The 21,873-nt window shown below is 42.5% G+C and overlaps 1 protein-coding gene across 1 annotated transcript in view; it reads left to right on the top strand.

Annotated features, from left to right (window-relative positions):
- Positions 1-21,873, top strand: part of si:dkey-122a22.2 (uncharacterized) — a 232,454-nt gene that overhangs the window by 200,484 nt on the left and 10,097 nt on the right. The gene's annotated exons all lie outside the window — the stretch shown is intronic.

Here is a 21,873-nt window from a genome sequence, read left to right as displayed (position 1 = left end):
TAAGGCCACCAGCCTAATTGTTGTAAACGTACACACCGCTGAGGTCAGTTAGAGGATATTTGTTTCCATGTGGATTGTCAGCTACATATAATTCCTTTACTCCCCAAGGTCAGAAAAGCCAAGAGGAAATAACTGCTCTTTATTTTGAGTTTCGACACTCAGAAGTGTAACATCTGAACTGTGATGGACACCTGTCAGGATGTTTACATATGCCAGTGGATCTAATAGCATTGCATACAGTAAGGCAAATGATACACCTTCATAACAACAGGAGCAGTATGCCATGCAACACATATTGTATGATGGTGCTGCTAAGATGGAGTTGCGTTTAACTTGGCCTGGCTACATGGAAAGCATTTGGTTGTAAATTCCTGGTTCCAGGTCAGATGAAACCAACAAGAAATTACTGCTTTTCCTCTTGTTTGTTTAATACTTTTAGCATCTTGATGATCTAAATGTGATGAGATGCACGCAGGATGCAAGACGTAATACCAGCAGATCTCCCATGGTATTATTTACAGGGAGTCGTGGGTTGCAATCCTATATGTTGTTTTATAATAGGATTTTTTTTTTATACAGTGAGTTGTTATGATCTAGAATGCACTGCCTGAAAGGATGGTGGAAGCAGATTCAGTAATAACTTTCAAAAGGGAATTGGATAAGTTCTTGAAGGGAAAAAAAATTACAGGGCTATGGGGAAAGAGCAGGGGAGTGGGACTAAATGGATAGCTCTTTCAAAGAGCCGGCACAGGCACGGTGGGCCGAATGGCCACCTTCTGTGCTGTAACATACTATGATAACAAGCAATGTATACAGTATCGTTGATCTACTATGACTGATGATGGACAAAAAAATATATGAGGCCTTGGGGATCTCCTCTTCCTCGTGCGCATGTGTCAGGGAAAAAGGGGTGGAGCCCCATTATATATGGCCGCTGCACCCTTTACATTGTGTCAGTCTCTGCTTCTTTCCCATTCCCTAATGATTTTTGTGTTGCTCTCTCTGTATTTGTCTTCCACACTGTGTGTACGTGCATGCGTGTCACCCTGACATACTGTTGTGGTCATTGCCTATGTATCATTCTGTCTGATTCTCTTTCTCATTGTTTCTGTCTCACTCTTTCTGTGACTGTTAAACAACCATGCTCACTCGCAGCAAACTGCCACACCAGTTCCACCGCTGCTGCTGCTGCTGCTGCTCCTGCTCCAATGAGAACCATGCAAATAGTGGCTCAACACAACACAAGAGGCACATTATGGCAGATCCTTTGTAGTGGCTGGAGCAGACACAGCATCCCAAAAACCCATGTATCTACCGGCTACCAAGTGTCGTACCCTGCGTCCCCAGCCTAATGGGCTTAACTCAGCAGATTCAGCTTGTGTACAGCTAGGTGAAACACGTCTTTTACATTGGGATGCTCTGGTTACCTTCAAAACAGAAGGAGCACTGTGCCCACACAACCGTGTGTGCACCATGTACATGCCTGTGCATGCATAATTGAACTTCACACTTCAGAGGAAACTGGAGCATTGCTCTGTGTGGGAAATACAACCCAGAGGGTGCAAGTGAAGAGGCATTGTTTAATATGTCTCACTCACGCTAGACCCCAGGTTATAAGAGTGCCAAAGCGTAATAGCTATTCTTTGTGGTACAGCTGGTCTTCACAATCTGGGAAGACAGATATTCAGGACTTAAGTTGTGAAAACAGTAATGATGGAGCAGGCATTGATTTAAATATGATACTGTTGTGAGTAGATAAAATACCAAGTTATTTAAAAAGAGAACATTATGAAAATTTGTGGCTACCCCAAACAAATGTTGTAACCTCTATTATATGATTTGCACCTGGCCAGAATTTTAGATTAACCACAGTAATTGAAATGAGAGAGAATGTATGTATTAAAAAAATAAATTATTTCATTGACAATTGATAGAGACGTTCCAGACGTTCCTAAAAAGGAAAAGCTACCGAGAGGTTAATTTAATACATTTTTTGCATGTGAATTTTCAAAATTGAGTTTCTCATCCGAGTGAATCAACCAATCCCCAGGTATTCAGCAAGAGACCCTTTCTAGTTCCTGGTTATCAGTCAACTTTACATTTATAATGGTAGCTATGGTGTATGGAGCCCAATGAATGAAGATGGTTACTTATGTATTCACATAAATCAGCTTTCATTTGCAATTTCTCTGGCCAGAGGAGGTTTCTTAATATAAGATTCAAGACTGCAAGGACCCATTTTTCTTTGTGACATACAGGAGATGGAGAAATATCCTTCAGTGCTAGAATAAAATTGAAGATGTGTATATTTGCCAAATGTTATTTAAATTGCAAGGATGTGATCAAAAGCAAACCCTCAGAACAAAGGAAATGTGAAATGGTGTATTACAGTTTTGATGGTGCATTCACACTACAGCTAGCATCAGTGGGAAGCAGTTGCACATTGCACCAAAGCTGCAGTTATAGAGTAAATGTAACCCAAATCGGAAGTCAGGACACAATCTGACACCAAAACCACGCAGAGGTAGTCTCACTTTGCTCAGTGTAAGTTCAGGCCCAACACGATTTACTATTGGTGCAAAGCGTAAACTGCTTCACATTGATGCTAAACGTGTCATGTAAATGCACCCTGAAAGGCATAAGTAACTTGTATAAGGACATGAGGCATGATTTTAACATGGCCTGTGGGAGGTCAGCGGGTGAGTGAACAGTCATGAGGGAAACCCGGAAAAAATTTTTGTGCATTGGTTTCAACGATTGCGACTAAATTGAAGGCCCTTAATTTTGCTTCCGGGTTTCGCGTCTCCAAGCTGCTCAGCGGGCGTACTGTGCACCCGAATGACGTGCTGTGAACTGGTGTATTTAAAGGGCCATTGCAATAATGGATTTCGAGAGAGAAAGGAGGATAATACCAAAATGCAGCATCACAGGATGAAGGCAGCACCCATTACAGGCACTCCTCCCTTGAGTTACTACTGGCTGGTGTCAGAAGCAGGAGGGAAGTCCTATACTCGGCTGAAAGGAGGAAGTGCCCTGCTTCTGCCACCAAGAAGGCCTGGCTGGAGGTGGTAGAGGAGATTAACAGCAGGAGCACGGTGCACAGGTCATGGGTACAATGCAGGAAGCGCTTTAATGACGTAACCAGATCAGGAAAAGTGAGTACAGTTAATAATCCACCTGCACCTTGTGGTGTATATTCTGACCCCTGCCCCCCCCCCCCCACCACCCTCTCACTCTGTCTTGCCAAGCCTACTCCCACTTAAGTCTCATTATCAACTTACCTTCATTTTCTGTGCACTTCCTCATCTCCCCATTTGTGAACCCCCATTCCCACTCACCCCAATCCTGATGCAATGTGATGAATCTGTCTGATACTCGCCCTCTGATACACCTGCTTCATTGTCAGCCTCGCCCAAAGCAATGCATTCATCGAGTGACCACGTCACCTTCTGTCACTTAAACATCTGATCTTTCTCGCCTTGTAGGAGAAGAGAGCACAAAATGCACTGGAGAGGAGCAGGGCTGGAGAGTGGCCACTACAAATAGTGCCCCTGACAGAGGTGGAGGAGGAGGCCTTGGAGCACAGCCCCACCGTTGAATGTCTTGCTGTCGGAGATGGCAAGACGGGCAACCCGCAGACGACTGGTGACAGAATTTTAACATCCTTCACACACATCATGATTGACAGCTCAGTATGCTCACTGGAAAGATTATAACTTCTGCGATGATTTTTTTAATACTGCTTTATGTTCTCTTCCAGAGCCTTCACTGATTGATGAGGAGGCAAGCGCCATGGAAGAAGGGCTCAGTTCCTCTGAGGATGCACTGTCACATCACATCCAGCCATGCATCAGCACAGATACTGGGGCTTCAGTGGGTCCTGTTAGATAGTTGAGTTGTCACCTGGTAATTCACCACTCACAGGTGAGCACGAGCAGACACTGGTGGCAAGGGCAGCAGTGGAGAATCCGGGGGGCCCACTCCTCTCCAAGCTTTGCTGAGCTGGACATAGATGCTGAACCCCGTGGGACATGGTTGAGAGTGAGAATGATAGAGGTACAGCTCCACCTTTGCAACATAATGGAAAGGGAGTCACGCAGACTCTCCACAACAGCGGATAGGATGGAGGAGTCCAACTCCATCACTAGTGGATTGGTGGCGCAGGTAAGTGCGGGAATGTCTTCAATGGAGAGGGTGGCTGCCTCCATTGAGCTTCAAACACGGCTCTCAAATGAGTCCATGAAGGCCATGACAGCGGCCATGCGGACTCTGGATGACCACAGATCTGCCGCCTTAAACAGGCAGACAGAAACTTCAACCACGGCCTTAGAAAGCGCCACATCTCCTCACCAGCCTGCTCTCCAGCAGAGTGGTCAGAGTGATGTTGCGCCGGCCCGGGAGAGGGATGATGGCAAAAGGGGACATGGAAGTGGGGACTCCACTCAAAGTGCTCCCACGTCTCACCCTTTGCCCCTCCCCCAACCAGTACCCGCAATGCTGCCTCCTCTCCCAATGGCCAAGACTGTCCCTGCACAAGTGCAGGTGGAGCAGTCTTTGACGGGGCCCTCCCGAGCTCCAAAACCCAGAGATCATTGGCTGAAAGCATCTCCCCTGCCAGGGCATGAATCTGAACAGCCTGCCACTACCTCTGCTGAAGCCACAGGGAATGCACCACATAGAAGCACAAAGAAGAGGAAGGCAAAGGTTTTCAAATCACCAAGGGTATGCACAAGGGTGCCTGACAGAATGTCATACTTTTCGTTTATATTTATTTTTTATTAAATGCACATTAAATGTTATAATCCTCACCACCACTGCCACGTCTTGTCCATTCATGAGTCCTTTTTGTGAAAGTGCCCTTTCATGTGCTTCATCATGAATGCCAAGACTCGATGCCACCCATTGGGCATGTTTACAATTGGGTCTTTAAGACAATGGTCTTTTTTTATTCTGGTCCGAGCCCACAGATTACCACGTTCAGTGAGTTCAATTAATCAATTTGCAAAGTTGGGATTTGAATTCCAAATTTCTGGGTTTCTAATCCAGCACCATAACCACGATTTTCAGTGCCCTTTCATGAATAGGAAGTCACAGGAATTTCGATTAGATATCCCAGTCCACAGCTTCCTGTAATTAGAAATAACTGCTACAACCCATCCATGATAGAACATGGAGGTAACCCCACGACCCCATCATGTAGCTCTTATATACTGTAGGGCCCATGCTAAGTTTCTAACACACCAGTACAAATCTCCACTTGTGCTGCATCTGTGTAGGTTGGCAAAAAGCAGCAGTATGTTGATGTGAGCAATAGCCTTTGAGAATTTAATCTCACTCTGACAGCAGTCGTCAACCAAAGTGGGACAGTGAAATGCTGGATGCCTCAATTCCCATCTTTCTGGGATAGTAAGTGTGCCTTATCTTAAGATTGAGTCTGCAATTTTACGAAACTGATATCTTGGTATCTCCTCTCCCCCTCCCCTTCGGCCCCATCAACTGTACAGCTCAGCATTAATGATTTTGATTTTGAGCACCAACTGTTTGGGGAAGTGCTGGACAGGTTTTATAGGCCAAATGCCTCATTTTCTCTGCCTTAATTAATAACAAGTAATGGTTATAGTATATTTTTATGCTTATTAACTGTCAGATTTAAAATACAGCCTCCTATTATAGTTTTGTGCTTCCCCTAGGATTGCTCGGAGTCTGAATTTGAGCCCTGTAATTTAATTCTTTGCACAAATAAAATAATGGTATTAGCTTCTTATTATTTTTCTTTTCTTCTCACTTCATGTGTTTGATTCTCCTCCCCCTTTATTTCTGCCTCTGTCCTCTTTCCACACTTCAACTCCACCTGCACATACCCCCAAAGAGCAAGAGCTCTAATGTGTAATTAAACAACCTTGGTCAACAAGGGAAGTGAGAGGTAGTATAAAACTAAAAGAATGGGCTTGTACGAAGACAAAGAATAGTGGAGATCCCGTGGACTGGGTGAGATATAACAAACAGCAAAGGGATACAAAGAAAGTGGTAAGAGCCGCAAAAAGGGAATACGAGAAAAAATTTGCGGGCGATATCAAGGAAAGCACAAAATGTTTTTACAAATATCTTAAGAGAAAGAGGGTGGCTAAGAGTAATGCGGGCCCCTTAATGACAGACGCAGGTGATATTGTAAATGGAAATCAGGAAATGGCAGACTTACTAAATAGCTTCTTTGTATCGATCTTCACAGTGGAGGATGAGGATAAAATACCAGTGATACAAGGAAAACTACAAATAAATCAAGGAGAGGATTCAATATAAGTAAATTCAATGTAAGTAAAAACATGTTGATGGAGAAACTAATGTTATTACAGATAGACAAATCTCCAGGACTCGATGGTTTCCACCCCAGGGTATTAAAAGAAGTAGGTGAGGGAATTGTTGATGCATTAGCCATGATCTTCCAAATCTCTCTCGATTCAGGAATTGTTCCCTTGGATTGGAAGATTACTAATGTCACTCCATTATATAAGAAAGGCAGGAGAGGTAAACTAGGAAATTATAGGCCTATTAGTCTGACGTCAATAGTGGGGAAGTTACTAGAATCTGTTATTAGGGACAGAGTGACTGAGTATTTGGACAAATATGAACTGATGAGAGAGAGCCAGCATGGATTTGTGAAGCGTGAGTCATGTCTAATGAACCTAGTTGAATTGTTTGAGGAGGTAACTAACGTGGTAGATAGGGGAGTGTCTATGGATGTCATTTATATGGACTTCCAGGAGGCATTTGACAAGGTTCCATATAAGAGACTGTTAACAAAAATGAGAGCGCATGGAGTTGGAGGCAACCTATTGACTTGGATAGGGAATTGGTTAAGAGGTAGGGGACAGAGAGTAGGAATAATGGGTATGTACTCAAATTGGAAGGAAGTGACTAGTGGTGTCCCCCAAGGATCTGTACTGGGGCCACAGGTTTTCACTATATTTATAAATGACTTGGATGAAGGAATAGAGGGCCGTATGTCCAACCTTGCTGATGGCACTGAGTTAGGTGGCACAGTAAATAGTGTGGATGGGAACAGAAAGTTGCAAAGGGATGTTGAGAGATTGATTGAGTGGACAAAACTGTGGCAGATGGAGTTAAATGTGGGTAAGTGTGAGATCATCCACTTTGTACCTAAGAAAAATAGATCAGAGTATTTTCAAAATGGCGAGAAAGTAGAAACTGTGGATGAGCAGAGAGATTTATGGAAACGGGTGTAGACCATTTAGCCCCTCGAGTCTGTTCTGCCATTCAATGAGATCATTGCTGATCTGTGACCTAACTCCTTAATATCCCTTAATATCTTTGGTTAACAAAAATCTATCAATCTCAGATTTAAAATTTATAATTGAGCTAGCATTAACTGCCATTTGCGGAAGCGAGTTCCAAACTTCTACCACCCTTTGCGTGTTGAAGTGTTTCTAACTTCACTCCTGAAAGTCCTGGCTCTAATTTTTAGGCTACATCCCCTAGTCCTAGACACCCCACCAGTGGAAATAGTTTCTCTCTATTTACCCTATCAGCTTCCCTTAATATCTTGAAAACTTCAATCAGATTTAGGGGTCCATGTACAGAAATCACTAAAAGCTAGTGGACAGGTACAAAAAATAATTTAAAAGGCTAATGGAATGTTGGCCTTTATCTCAAGAGGGTTGGAATACGAAGAGGTGAAAGTTATGTTACAGTTGTACAGAGCTCTGGTTTACCCCCATCTGGAGTACTGCATTCAGTTCTGGGCACCACACCTCAGGAAGGATATATTGGCCTTTGAGGGGGTGCAGTGCAGATTCACCAGAATGATACCAGCGCTAAAAGGGTTAAATTATGAGGATAGGTTGCATAGACCTGGCTTGTATTCCCTCGGATATAGAAGATTAAGGGGTAATCTAATTAAATGTTTAAGATGATTAAAGGATTTGATAGGGTAGACAGAGAGAGGCTATTTCCTTTGGTGGGAGAGTCCAGAACAAGGGGGCATAACCTTAAAATTAGAGCTGGGCCATTCGGGGGTGATGTCAGGAAGCATTTCTCTACACAAAGGATAGTGGAAATCTGGAACTCCCCGAGAAAAACGCTGAGACTAGGTCAATTGAAAATTTCAAAACTAAAATTGAAAGATTTTTGTTAGGCAAGGGTATTAAGATTATGGAACCAAGGCAGGTAGATGGAGTTAAGATGCAGATCAGCCATGACCTAATTGAACAGCAGAACAGGTTCGAGGGGCTGAATGGCTTACACCTGTTCTTCTGTTTCACTTGATGCCTCTCGTGTCCCTTCATGTTCCTATGATCCTTGTGCCCCCCCCCCCCCTTACCTGTCCCTCATGAAGGCATTTTCATAAGATGGCCCTCCGGTATCCGTTCATGCCCTTGATATTTCTCACCCCACTAATACCCTACCTCAATCTTCAGTCCATTGTCTTCTCGAGCTCCTCAGCATCAAGTGGCGCTTGACCTGAGGAAGACAATAAAGGGATTTCATATGCTAACTGTAAACAAGGAATTCAGCTGTTGTGCATCTTCATCCAATGTAGTAGTGAGTCTAGAAGTGCCTAATTCACAAAATTTCTTTTACATACGAATTAAGAGCAGGAGTAATGAAGCAGTCCGTGCCCGCATGCAGCAAGACCTGGACAACATCCAGGCTTGGGCTGATAAGTGACAAGTAACATTCGTGCCAGACAAGTGCCAGGCAATGACCATCTCCAACAAGAGAGAGTCTAACCACCTCCACTTGACATTCAACAGCATTACCATTGCCGAATACCCCACCATCAACATCCTGGGGGTCACCATTGATCAGAAACTTAACTGGACCAGCCATATAAATACTGTGGCTACAAGGGCAGGTCAGAGGCTGGGTATTCTGCAGTGAGTGACTCACCTCCTGACCCCCCAAAGCCTTTCCACCATCTACAAGGCACAGGTCAAGAGTGTGATGGAATACTCTCCACTTGCCTGGATGAGTGCAGCTCCAACAACACTCAAGAAGTTCGATACCATCCAGGACAAAGCAGCCCGCTTGATTGGCACCCCACTCACCACCCTAAACATTCACTCCCTTCATCACCGGCGCACAGTGGCTGCAGTGTGTACCATCCACAGGATGCACTGCAGCAACTCACCAAGGCTTCTTCGACAGCACCTCCCAAACCCACGACCTCCACCATCTAGAAGGACAAGGGCAGTAGGCACATGGGAACGACATCACCTGCACGTTCCCCTCCAAGTCACACACCATCCCGACTTGGAAATATATCGCCATTCCTTCATCGTCACTGGGTCAAAATCCTGGAACTCCCTACCTAACAGCACTGTGGGAGAACCTTCACCACACGGACTGCAGTGGTTCAAGAAGGCGGCTTACAACCACCTTCTCAAGGGCAATTAGGGATGGGCAATAAATGCTGGCCTTGCCAGCGACGCCCATATCCCATGAACGAATAAAAAAAAGGCCATTCGGCCCCTCGAGCCTGCTTTGCCATTTGATAAGATCATGGCTGATCTGATTGCGACCTCAACCCTACTTTCCTGTCTACCTACTATAACCTTTGACTCCCTTGTTAATCAGGAATCTATCTAACTCAGCCTTAAAAAAGAGAATGAATTACATCGCTCATCAATGTAATGGTTAAGTCGTTGTACAAAAAAGAACAAAAGTTATAAGAATTGAGTTCCGTGGAACTTCCAAGTATAGGCCCTCTAGTCCAGATCTGAGATTACTGAATCTGCCAATTTGAGGATGGTTTGAAAGGTATGAGTGAAACCACCAAATTGTCCTCCTTGGAAGTTTGAATGAATACAATTTTACTACATGAAATTGTATTACAGCAGTATGACCGGCTTTCTTTAGGTTTAAAAAGACCCTACTTCAGCAAGCAAACCTTTTGACAGCGAAGAGATATTGACAGCAAAGTATTTTCAGCAGTCTGTCTATAATTCTGATACAAGTCTATTATCCAGTTCTTCAACCAACTGTCAGGTGCCATCTTTTCTAAAATCGCAGATACATCCAGTTGGATGAAAATATATTCAAATTTGCTTAAATCCGGTTTATTGACATTCCCCTTATGTAAGTGAGTAACAGCGACAGTTTGAAGAATCTTGAAAAGAACACGCGTGTCAAAGGGCAATCAATTTAAAGTAGTTCAGACTGCAGCAGCTGCGTCACGTTACCTATAGCATGTAAGCGTCAGTAACCTTGAAGTTACTCAGGTTCTTAATTATTATTATAGTTTTGTAAGCTGTTGTGAGCAGGAAACTGAAAAAGATCAGAGTTCCTAATCAACTAGAATATGGGGGATGAAATTCTTTACTGTCAAATCCAGTACAGTTTAGAAAAAGTCAAATTAATGGTGTTTCCTGTTAGGGTTTATTAATAATATGCCACATAAGTGAAATTTTTCACATAAATATATATAACATAAATTAAGATTTTTTAATAGCAGACCCTCCGTAGCATTTGCTCACAGCGGATCAGATGTTATGCTTTTGTCAATGGAGGGATGAGTATGTGGCATGTGTATATTTTCACTAAACGAATTTGGAAAGAAGCTTGTATATGATCTCCCAAAGTCAGTGAAGTATTTCTTCATTGGTACTGGAAAATAAATATATAGTATTTTCCTTACCAACTACAGGTAAATAAATGTGTTCCCTCACGGATCACATTGCATACATAAATAAGTAATTCTCTGTGTGTAATATGGAGGAGCAGCACATTACCTTTACTATCCATCTGTTCAAGATGTTGCTTTTTAAGGATGACCAAGAAGTATATAACAGTTTAGTTTAATCTTTCCTTGTTTACCATGTAACATTTCATCTCTGCAACATTTCATTATAGAATCATACAGCACAGGCCAGGACTTATATTCAGACCATCCCTCCAAACTTGAGTAATAATGCAATCCTTCTAAAACTTTCTACCCAATTACCTAAAACTTTGAGCGTCATCACCTCCGACTTCAAAAAACCCACTCTTGACCCCTCTGTCCTTGCAAACTACCGCCCCATCTCCAACCTCTCTTTCCTCTCCAAAATCCTCGAACGTGTTATCGCCTCCCAAATCCGCGCCCATCTTTCCCGCGGCTCCATGTTTGAATCCCTCCAATTTTGTTTCCGCCCCTCCCACAGTACTCAAACGGCCCTTATCAGAGTCACAAATGACATCCTATGTGACCATGGTAAACTATCCCACCTCATCCTTCTCGACCTGTCTGCAGCTTTTGACACGGTTGACCACTCCACCCTGCTCCAATGCCTCTCCTCCTTCGTCCAGCTGGGTGGGACTGCACTCACCTGGTTCCATTCTTATCTATCCAGTGGTAGCCGGAGAATCAGCTGCAATGGCTTCTCTTCCCGCTCTCACACCATTACCTCTGGAGTCCCCCAAGGATCTATCCTTGGCCCCCTCCTATTTCTCATCTACATGCTGCTCCTCGGCAACATCATCCGAAAACACGTCAGGTTCCACATGTACGTTGACGACACCTACCTCACCACCACCTCCCTCGACCCCTCCACTGTCTCTGATTTGTCACACTGGATGAGCAAAAATTTCCTCCTCCTCAGTATTGGGAAAACCGAAGCCATTGTCTTCGGTCCCCACCACAAACTCTATTCTCTAGCCACCGTCTCATTTCCTCTCCCTGGCCACTGCCTGAGGCTGAACCAGACCGTTCGCAACCTAGCCGTCTTATTTGACCCTGAGATGAGTTTCCACCCACATATTCGCTCCATCACCAAGACCGCCTACTTCCACCTCCAGAACATTGCCCATCTCTGCCCCTGCCTCAGCTCATTTGCTGCTGAAATCCTCATCCATGCCTTTGGAACCTCTTGACTTGACTATTCCAATGCTTTCCTGGCCGGCTTCCCATCTCCCACCTTCCGTAAACTTGAGCTCATCCTAACTCGCTTCAAGTTCCATTCACCCATCAGCCGCTGTGCTCACTGACCTACACTGGCTCCCGGTCTGGGAACACCTCTATTTTAAAATTCTCATCCTTGTTTTCAAATCCCTCCATAGCCTCGCCCCTCATTATCTCTGTAACCTCCTCCAGCCCTACAACCCTCCAAGATCTCTGCACTCCTCCAATTCTAGACTCTTGCACGTCCCTGATTTTAATCGCTCCACCATTGGCAGCCGTACCTTCAGCTGCCGAGGTCCTAAGCTCTGGAATTGCCTCCCTAAACCTCTCTACCTCTCTCTCCCCCTTTAAGACGCTCATTAAAACCTACCTCTTTGATCAAGATTTTTGTCACCTGCCCTAATATCTCCTTATGTGGCTCGGTGTCAAATTTTGTTTGATAATCGCTCCTGTGAAGCACCTTGGGATGTTTTACTACATTAAAGGTGCTATATAAATGTAAGTTGTCGTTGTTGTTTATAAACATAAATAAAACATTTAGAACACATTACAGAATTCCACTTTGAAATGTATTACATAACATTACAGCCACTTGAACATAATAACTTACTTTTTTTCAGAAAAATGTAAGAACTTTGTGCTTTGCTTTTGAAGTTTTATACAAAATAGTTTTAGTTACTATCAATCAAATACAAAGAAATCGGGCAAATAAACTTCCCCATGGAACTGCTAAGGACGTATTAAAACAATGAATCAAGCAAAAATTACTTCTCTGGGAGTTTTTGTTCTCTGCAATTTTCCACTGACACCAGAATGGAGGAATGGCTGGGACTTGCAAACAGGGGGCCCTGGTCTGCTTTGAATGGTCAGTTTGCACTTTCAATCTTAAACTTGTCTGGAGACTCTATGTACAGGTGTGTGCTGGGTCTGAGAACCTGCATGGAATCGAGCTTAGATTTTGCAAATCGTCAGGGGCCTTCAGTGGAAAACATTTGCTACAGATATTTCAAGCACAGAAAATGCTCAGTATGTCTAATAATATTCTTGAATTATTTGATATCTCAATTGTGCTATATATCTTCCAGCAGTGCTTAACTTACTGCAGAAACCAAAAGGATTTTCAAATTGATTCATTCTTCTTATTGTTGGTAGATTTTGCTGAACACTCATGCTTGATTCCTTGTTTTAATATGTCCTTAGCAGTTCAATGGGGAAGCTTATTTGCCCGATTTCTTTGTATTTGATTGGTACATTCCCTACCTCTTCAGTTGTGATTTGTTATTGTTTTATGAATACCAAGTTTTATGCCAACTACAAGAATTTTGCAATATATATTTGATATTCAAACACAAATTTGCGACACTGGACTATAACGTGACTATGCAACGTTTATGAATAAGTAGATACAAAATACAAAATTTATATACCTCTTGACATTTTATTAATTGTAGATACATAGAAAGTACTATAAATAAAGATAGTTTAAAACTAAATACATACCAAAGTACGTGCAATCTAGTTTTAAAAATAAAACCTTATTGACCCCTGAAATACATTTGTCAAAACAATTCGCAAAAATAGAAATGATTAATTTTAAAATATACCATTTGATTTCCCATGGTGCTGCACAAAGGGAGTTAAGACCAAATATCTTTAGGTAAAGTGGGGTTAGAGATTGGGAGTAATTGGACCAAGTTGCGCAGATGTACTTTAATCCACATTTTAAAGTAATAAATTCTGCCCACATTATATTTCCATTATATGTCCACATTTATAATGGAAACTACCTATGTTAACTTGTTGCACTTTAATTAAGTCACCCTTCTTTCTATTACTCTCAACTGCCCTCATTCTTAGCCATCCTTTCTATCTCTCTTAACCCCTTCTCTCTAACCCCTTTCGCTTTCCATATTCCTCTGCTTGCTCACCCTCTTTCTCTCAATCTCCCTCTTTCTCTAAATCCCGCTTTTTCAACCTGCCTCTCCCTCAACCCTTAACGTCCTTTCTGTTTCTTAACTCCCTCTTCTCCTGTTGATGCAAGTACATAATTTGACCCTCGTGGGGCAGCCTGTCCATCTTCCCCCTCTTCTCCCTCCATCTCTCTCTCTCTCTTACCTTTCTCTCATATTACACTCAGCTGAATACAATTTCTAAAGTTCATAGAACCTTAAAAAAAAGCTACAACAGGTGCGTGATTAGTACACTCCTATTTTTTCCCACTGTCTTACACAGACGCACATTGATATAGCCTCTTTTTAAAAAAAACACTATAAATTTTGTCTCAATTAATATTTGAAATTTATCCTTTTGTTTTTCAAAATGATTTCAAGAAAAGCTACTTAGAAAGCTGACGTTACAGACATTAATGGCAAGGTGAAAGGAGGAGTGAATGCACAAGAGCCCAGTCAGAGGAACAGAGAGTTTGGGAGGGATAGTTTATAGGGTTGGAGGATTAAGGTTATGAATGGATTTAGATATGAGGTGAGCATTTTAAATTTGAGCTGTTAGGGGACCAAGAGCCAATAAAGGGGTTGGAAACTCTGCTCTGGATCGAATAGGATGCTAAGGTTGCAAACATTCTGCTTCACCTGAGACAGTGGCTGGGGAGGTGAATGGAATCAGTGCCAAGGATACAGAGTTTGTGGTAGGGGCCAAAGATAATGACTGGTCTTCTCAATGCTTAGTAGGAGGAAACTGCAGTTCTTTCAAGACTGGATGTCGAACAAGCAGCCTGACGATGCACAGGCAGTGGAGGGGTCGAGCGTACATGTGGAAGCTGACTCCCATATCTGTGGATGATGTCACCAAGAGGCAGCATGTAGAAGAGGAATGGTGGCCAGGGATACATCCTTTGGGTACTCTGGAGGTAATGGTACAGGGGCAGGAAGGGAAGACATTACTGGAGATGCTCTGGCTATGATCGGATAGGTAAGAGTGGGACCAAGTGAGGGCAGTAACACAGAGATGGACAATGAAGGAGAGAAGTTGGAAGAGAATGGTGTGGTCAACAGTGTTTAAGGCTGATGAGGATGATGAGAAGGGATAAGGCATCACTTTCACAGAGGAGATCATTTGTGTCTTTGGTTAGAGTCGTTTGGGTGTTGTGACAAGCGGAAATCTGATTGGAGAGATTCAAACTGGGTGTTGCGGAAAAATGGGCACAGATGTGGCAGGTGGCTTTGGAAATGAAAGGGAGATTGGATATGGAGGTGTAGTTTGTTAAGATGGGGGTCGAGGGTTTTTTTTGAGGGATGGAGATGGTAGTTATGAAAGGAAAGAACAGGAATAGATCATTCAACCCCTCGAGCCTGTTCCAGCATTAAATTAAATCATGGCTGATGTGTACCTCAACTCCAATGATCCCGCCTTTGATCCATAATCCCTTGATTACCCGTATGTAACAAAAATCTATCAATCTCAATTCACCCAGCATCCACATTCTATTTGGGGGGAAGAGAGTTCCATATTTCCGCTATCCTTTGTGTGAAAAAGTGCTTCCTGATTTCACTCCTGAACGGCCTAGCTGTAATTTTAAGATTGTGTGCCCTTGTTCTGGATTCCCCCACCAGAGGAAATAGTTTCTCTGTATCTACTCTAGCGAATCATTTTGTTATTTTAAGCACCTCGATCAGATCACCCCAACATTCTAAACTCAAGGGAATACAAGCCAAGTTTACGCAACCTGTCCTCATAATTTGACCCTTTTAGCCCCGGTATCATTCTGATGAATCGGCGCTGCACCCACTCCAAGGCCAATATATCCTTCCTGAGGTGCAGTGCCCAGAACTGAACGCAGTACTCCAGATGGAGTATACAACTGAAGCATAACTTCCTCCTCATTGTCTTCCAGTCCCCTTGAGATAAAGGCTAACATTCTATTGGCCGTAATGATTACCTGTACCTGTCCACTGACTTTTAGTGATTTGTTTACATGGACACCAAAATCCCTTTGCTCCTCCACAGCTCCGAGTCTCTCACAATTAAGAAAGTATTTAGATTTTCTTCCTCAGATCCAAAGTGGATGACCTCACACTTCCCGACATTGAACTCCATTTGTCACACTTCTCCCCACTCATTTAATGGCATCGATATTAACTCCCATGACGGGCGGAAGAGGATTGTCGGGGATGGGGGGGTGATGAGGTTAGAGTGTCAAATGCATAAAATATGACCGTAACCTGCCGCACATGCATCCATGGAGAGGTGGGACACTTCATTAACATATTCAAATCAGGCTCCCACTGTGCAATTGGGAGCCCGATTTACAATTTCACAGTTGGTGCACGGGTTCCTCCCCTCCCCACCCCCCCAAGTTGTTCTCTCTTCCCCTCCCCCCGCCACGTTGTCCTCCATTCCCCGCAACCCCGCCCCGCCGCAATCGCCGATCTTCCCTCCCGATTGCCGGGGACCGTCCACAAGGGGCCCCAGCTGCGGCCTCCTGCCGCTGGTTTTCTCTCCTGGCCGGCAGCCTGGCTATCAATCTGACCGGCTTCTGGGTGAGAAACGGATAAAAAAATGATAACGAGGTCCTGCCGTTAAGTTCGGCAGGCTTCTGCATCCCCGGCCGTTTCCAGCCTCTCCCTCAGCCTCCCCATAAATATCGGGGCCAATGTGTCTATGTCCCTTTGTAACTACCTGCTCATGTGGACAGCTTACTGTGCTCTCCTAACTTAGTGTCAATACCAAGACAACTAGCATGGGGGTCAGGAAGGTAAGTTGGGGGATCAGCAGTTTAGTGGGAATGGGGTTTTACACGTTGAATTTTATGGTACAAAGGTTGTGGATTATTTTTTTAAAACTATATTACTTTCTCCTTTTTGTAACTTTTGGGTTCTAAGCCCTGGCTGAGCAGATTAGGGAGTTAACATGCTTCCAAGGCTCTGGCAAGAGATATGCAAGGCCTGTCAAGGCAACTCTCATTTCTGTGTTTCTTATCTGGCCTCTTCTCATTATTGCCACATGAAAACTGAGATTGCAATGGCACACCCTGGGACTGCAGGGATGGGGATACACGTTCAGAGTTGTGAAGTACAAGTACCAGACACATACCAGGAAGTATGTGGTGTCAGCCGTGATTCAGTGGCCGCACTCTCGAATCATTAGGTTGTGGGTCAAGTCCCACTCTAGAGACTTGAGCATATAATCCAGGCTGACACTCCAGTGCAGTACTGAGAGAATGCTGCACTTTCTGAGGTGCCGTCTTTCAGATGAGATGTTAAACCGAGGTCCAGTCTGCCCTCTCAAGTGGATGTAAAAAAATCACATGGCACTATACACTATTCAGAGTATCTCCGGTGTCCTGGCCAATATTTGTCCCTCAACAAACATCATTAAAACAGATTATCTCATTACTGTTTTTGGGACCTTACTGTGCACAAATTGGCTGTCACGTTTCCTACAATGACTACATTTTAGAAAGTATTTGATTGGCTGTACAGTACTTTGGAACGTCCTGAGGTTGTGAGAGGCGCTATGTAATTGCATGTTTCTTTCTTTAAGTATTTCTTTGCGCAGATTATGATCAAAAGCTCGACTGGATTGGCAGAATAGTGGACTTATTTAAAAAACACTTAGTGGGACAATAGTGGGATCAACTTGCCAAAGGGAAAGCTTCATCCAAACCTATTGTGGTCACTCTATGATGCAGCACTTTAGAGCTCTGACACACTGTAGCTCTGTACAGTCTTTGAAATATAGCTTCATAAAATGTGCAATAGTTAAAATTCAGAATGTAGCCTGAAGGTGCAGTTTTGAAATATCTCTTCTCCAGACCCGTGCACAATAAATTGCATTTCCATATGTTAGAATGAGCACTACCATGTGCACTTCCTTTGGAGAAGTTCAGACAATCTGAGCATTAATGAGAAATATATTTAATTGAATTTTTTTTAGCGTAATTTAACATTTTCTTTGTATACCCAACATATCAGGCACAGACCAATGGTTGTCCTGGGTCCATATCTGGACTTTTAGTACTGTTTTTATATTTGGACCTTCACACATGTCACTAAGGACGGATACAAATTAAACCTTATTTAGCATTCTGATCAAAACTTTCTGTTTTGGTTGCACATTCTGTCCATTGTATCACATGTACATAATATCATGAATTGTTCCTAAAACCGTGTTTTCATTGCTGGATTTATTTACTATTACTCGCTGATGTCGTACCACATTACTCATGGGTAGTCTTGGCTTTGAAATGCAGTTGTGATGTTTAGCTTCTAACCTGACCTGTCCCTTTCAGACCAATGCTCAAGTGGTCTTTGTGAGTCTGTTTGCTCTTCAGATTGCAGATCGGAACCCTACTTTTTTCAAAAGTGTGATTGGTAAGATCAGTGAGAGGTTTACAGGCATTCTGACTCCGTTGCAAAATAAGATATTTTGAGTTGCTAGCGGACTTTGTATATTCCAAATGACTGCCTTTCTTTATTTACACTTTTTTAAAAAATATACAGCGCAAAAATTTCCAGGGTGACACTTGTAATCTGACGTAGATAATGTGCAGGTATAATTCCTATTATACTAATTCATTTCCTGTGGTGGTGTTGCCCATGGTAATTGAGATGGTGCACTATTTTATAATGACCATGTTATACCAGAAAATGCAGAATGAATTATTCTGCTGCTAAAGTGAAGCTGTCCATGTTAAGGCCATAAGATCTTAATTGCTAACTAAACACTGAATGAGGTCAGAATTAACTTGCTGTTTGGGCTGTAGGTCACAACCCTGGCTTTTCTTAAACAGTGCTTGGTAATGCTATTGAAAGTTTAGAAACATTCTGGCTCCTGTGTAAAATGATTGCCATTGTTCCTTTAAACTTTTTTTCAAGTGTGACATAGAAATTTGAGTGTGATGAAGTGAGACACATAAGGAACAAGTGTGATTCACTGGAAATTAGTGCTGGACATACTCTCTTTATAATAGAGATACAAAATAATCTTTTAGAAAGAAAGAGAAAGCTAGTAACTTAATGGGCTGGAAATTGCAGAGTGGCGAATACATGTCGCCTGCTACTGGTAAGTAACTAATTCACCCACAAACTTTTTTGCGGGCTTCTGGGCGCCAACTTGATTTAATTGAGTCCTGCAAGAAGTGCAGTGTCTGTTCCCAGGCTTCTCTGAGCTGTGAGAGGAGGGGAAGGAGCTCTGTGTCCCCTCCACCAATCAGCTTGAAGCAAGCCAGGCTATGAGACCCAGGAAATGAAGCTCGTTCATAAACCACGCCGAGTGAGAACCAGGAAGTGTCAGATAGGATTAGTAAATGAACTATAAAATCAGATAGAGAAAGCAAAATAAAGAGAGGGCAAGATTAAAAGACTGAGATAAGAGAGATAGAAAGAAAACCTAAAAAAAATTAAAATTGTACATTTTTAAAAAATGTATTAAATGTCCAAAGACGATTGAAATCAGGAGTAATGAGACTCCACATTTTTAAAAGTTGATTTTCAGTGCCAGAGAGGTTGTTTGGCAGTCATTAATACTTACCATGTTGTAGACCTGATATAACTCAGCATACCTTTTTTCTGGTGAGATTAGTTCATTTCCAGCTGGGCAGGAGAGCAAGTTTGAGCTGGTCCATTGATTCCAGCCTGCGATATCCCTTTTACGCGAAGCTGTCAGATCAGCAGGGAGTCTGGAAGAGCACGTTCCAGATTTCCACGTTTGACTGTGCATGTGCAGGCGCCTGAATTTGCTCTTCAATTTGCCCATTAATAACGGTGAGCGCTGTCAGGCTCACCGTTATTTTACGAGCAATTTCCAGCCCAATGTAAGATGCTTCTGGATTGGAGCTGAGACTGATGAGAACATCACAATTTGCAAGGTTCCCCAAAAAGCGATTAAACTCTGATCAGTATAAGGTTGTGTTCACTTAATAACAGACTTTGTTGCCTTACAATAACACAGCTCAGCCATCGAAAAACAATACATGACATATGAATTCCTGACAAATCATTCTACTTAACATGGTCAATACCACAGGACATCAGCTAGTAATCTATTTAAAATATGATCTCAACACGTGTAGATGTCACATTTTACTATAGATACAAAACAGTCTTGTGATGCTCTTAAGAAACTATTTCCATGGGCAGGAGGGTCGGTAACCAGAGGACACAGATTTAAGATAATTGGCAAAAAATTGAGGGGGGGAGATATGATGAACTTTTTTTATGCAGCGAATTGATATAATCTGGAATGCATTGCCTGGAAGGGTGATGGGAGCAGATTCAGTAGTAACTTTCAAAAAGGAATTTGAGATATACTTGAAAACGAGAAATTTGCAGGGCTATGGGGTAAGAGCAGGGCAGTGAGACTAATTGTATAGCTTTTTCAAAGAGCCGGCACAGACACGATGGACCGAATGGCTGTGCTGTATGATTTTGTGAAATGAATAACTACGAGTAGTGATTTAACTCTGTAACCTGGTTCTGATACTAGAGTCTCTTCCTGGTTCTATCCTTGGCCCTTCCTCTTCTTCATTTTATATTCTACTCTTTGGCGACATCATCTAGAAGAATGGAGTGGGTTTTCACATGTATGCCACTGACACTTAGATCTGCTTCTCCATCTCCTCCATTGGTCCCATAGCTGTTGGCACTCTCTTGCTACCTATCTGACTTTAAGAGCTGGATGAACTAAAACTTTGTCCAGTTAATGTCAGTAAAGCCAACATTCAGTTAATCTAAAGTGCTTTGGAATGTTTCTCTGTATATGATGAGCACCCTAGAAATGTACGTCGTTTTGTTATAAAGAATAAATACAATGAAGGACAAGCGTGTATTCTGATACCACGTTCTACGGTTGTGGAAGAGTAAATGACGCCTTCGGCTGGTGGTGCAGTTTAGAACGGTTATTGACAGTCAATCTGGAGAACAAAGTTACAATAGCACAAAATACATTGAGCAGGAGAACGGTTATTCTGTAGACATTCTGTCCGTGAATTTTGAAGCTGCAAGCAGGTTCTCACTGGTTTAAGCATAGATAATCTTATTTGAAAGTAAACCATTGTTTCTGTTGTTTTGTAGCAGGACAGATACCTATTATTACTGACAAGTATTGGTCATTACTTTTAAAAATGCATCTAAAGCATTTTGTGCGCACTTCTGGGTTTGGTCACTTCAGCCACAGTTTGTGCACTCTTGGGTCAAGGAGGAGCTCATTCAGAGTGATCATGTAGATACAGCTTAGCCAATTGCTTCTTAATTCTTTCATTTTGTTTTATTGTTGGTAACATGCTTACTTTAAATTTGTTATTTTGGTCCCCTTCAGAATAATACAATGTTCTAGGTCAAAAAAGTTTGAGATTTGGTATATTAGGTTCAGGAAGATATAATGACTCCTCTGCAATGCTTCACAAAATCATCCACAACTTTACTGAACTAAAAGCTCAGATTTTGCTGAGTTTAGGAGATGATGATTAACATCGTGGAATCAAAACAAATCTACTCAAACATCATGAAAGAAACATTTTACTAAAAAAAAGATTGAAGAAATAAATGATCATTGAGTATTGAAGTGGTCAGTGAGATTTGCTTTGTGGTCATATGTAAACTGTATGATTTTATGTACTTTGGGTTTTATTGGGTTGTGACACTGAAAAATAGCTTTTATTGTTACATTACATTAGAATATCATTGCTATTACTAGATCTTGTTATTAAGGGACACTTACTGTCACTAGGAGGGAGCAGCCTGCCATTTTTATCATCGTGTCATGTACAAGTAATGAGCTGAGTTTTTATGAGAATTTGGTTGGCTAGAAAACAGAATTGGTGTAGTCACTCCTTATTTAATTACTTTTATGAAAATGGTCATCAACCACACAGGCAGAAGGACACCAGGCTTCATGCAGCATTGGGTGGGGGGGGTGGGGCTACAATTGGCCATAGCAACCCCAGGCAAAGGTGGAGTAAAAATCAACCAAGGTTCTTGCTTCCGATTGCTACCCACGGTCCTTAACGGGAAGTGTATGGC

The sequence above is a fragment of the Heptranchias perlo genome, chromosome 3, assembly GCF_035084215.1.
Source record: "Heptranchias perlo isolate sHepPer1 chromosome 3, sHepPer1.hap1, whole genome shotgun sequence".
Lineage (NCBI taxonomy): Eukaryota > Metazoa > Chordata > Chondrichthyes > Hexanchiformes > Hexanchidae > Heptranchias > Heptranchias perlo.
Note: the sequence above shows the minus strand (reverse complement) of the source record. Positions and strands in the feature narration are given on the sequence as shown.